Raw genomic sequence first — 1,872 nt, 5'->3', positions numbered from 1 at the left:
AAAATCCTTACCAGACCAGACAGAATTTATATGTCTATCAGTTACCTACAACTTATAAAGTTACAAAATAGCTCAAAGATAATGAACAGGGCTCAAATCTGATAACCCAGAAGGGTACATTACAGAGGATCCATTGCTTTCCATTGTAGAGGAGAAAAAATCATAGCTTTTCCTCACCCATCTCAAGGGTCTTTGCTGATACCCCTATTTTTAAAAGGCAGATTAACAAGAGGACACCGTAACAAATTTATCAAAGTTTTACGTGAACAGGAACCTTCAGAAATGAAAACTCAAAGACTCAAGGAGAACTTTAGTTTTTAATTTAATTTTTTTTTTTTTAGAGACTGGGGTCTTACTATATTGCCCAGACTGGCCTTGAATTCCTGGGCTCAAGCAGTCCTTCTGCCTCAGCCTCACAAGTAGCTGGGACTACAGGTGCATGCCACTGCACCTGACTATCTGTATATATCTATGCTTAGGTTTGATGAAGGATGGACAGTCATGTACAAGTATGATTGGACAAAAAGCCTGTGGTCTAATGGTAATAAGCTGGGGAGAACTTAACAAGGCCTGTTCGTTCAGATTCTTCTTGGCCTCTCTGTGTAGCATTTCTTTCCTCCTGGTATAGGACAGGACACCTGTCACATGGGGGTCTAACGACCTGCTTTCAGGAGAGGAAGGTCAGAGAATTCCTTTATGACTAGCTCTCACACAGAAAGGCAGGGAAAAGTCAGAGAGAGACCTTCTAAGTGCCTTATTTCGGGGTGACATTCTGAGCCACAACACCATTTTTTTCCTGCACTATGTACATAATTATTTGCCTCTTTTTATTGCCATAGACAGCCCCATTGTTATGTGTCTTATTGCACTGGCTACAACTTTCCCAGACAATGTTGATAGTGTGCATGCTTGTTTCTAATTCAAACATCAACAAAATTACCCATGATACAGCTCCTCTCTCTCTCTCTCTCTCACACACACACACACACACATATTATATATATGTATATATGTATGTTTATATATAGAGAGAAGACAATTTTTTGATTAGTCATGGAGAAGTATGATAAGACAAAAGGAGTATGAGAGTATGAGCCAAGTTTAATAAAGTGGCGAAACAGCGGGCCTATGTGTTCAGATCCCTCTTGGCAAGCCTTCGTCTTTGGAAATAAGGATATGCCTTTCCTTCTGGTATAGGGGGAGCACCTCTCACAGGAGGGTCTTATACCTACTACAGGGGAAGGTCAGAAAATCCTGCCTGCCCATGCCGTTTCTCAAATTCCTTCAGCTTAAAATATTCAGTATGTTAAGTTGCTGTATTTTGGGAAGGCACATCCTGAACTCCATCAAAGTCCTGCTAGAAGCACATACCAAGACAGAAAAACATCCAAGGATTTTACTAGGGGAGCTCCCTATAAGGGGCATTGAGGAGTGAGCGGGGAAGGTGTGGAGACCCCACAGACCTGCATTGCTGTGTTTGGTGAAGCAGAGCTGGAGGGAAGGTTGGGTGGAAACATGTGCACTCAGGAAGATTTGGCAAAGCCATAAGGGAGTCCTCAAGCCAAAGGTGGTTGTCACAGGAGTAGTGTCTCCCAGGAACTAGTCTGTCACATCGTCTCCCAGGAACTGATCTGTCCCCAGTCATTGTTGGTGAGCAGCATGTGGTGGTGTGACTTGGGCCTTAAGGCTGCCAGGGATTCCTAAGGGCAGTGGGTGAGGCCCTTGCTCAGGTGCATTTCCTGAGTTGGAGGTGCAAGGCGCACTCTGATGGTGGCCACACCATCTTCATCTTGTTTCTAACTTTTAAAGCAATGTTGGCTGGGCACAGTGGCTCACACCTGTAATCCCAGCACTTTGGGAGGCCGAGGCAGG

Source organism: Colobus angolensis, unplaced genomic scaffold (assembly GCF_000951035.1).
Source record: "Colobus angolensis palliatus isolate OR3802 unplaced genomic scaffold, Cang.pa_1.0 Scaffold260, whole genome shotgun sequence".
Classification (NCBI taxonomy): domain Eukaryota; kingdom Metazoa; phylum Chordata; class Mammalia; order Primates; family Cercopithecidae; genus Colobus; species Colobus angolensis.
The sequence above is the reverse complement of the archived record's forward strand: the minus strand, read 5'-3'. Positions refer to the sequence as shown.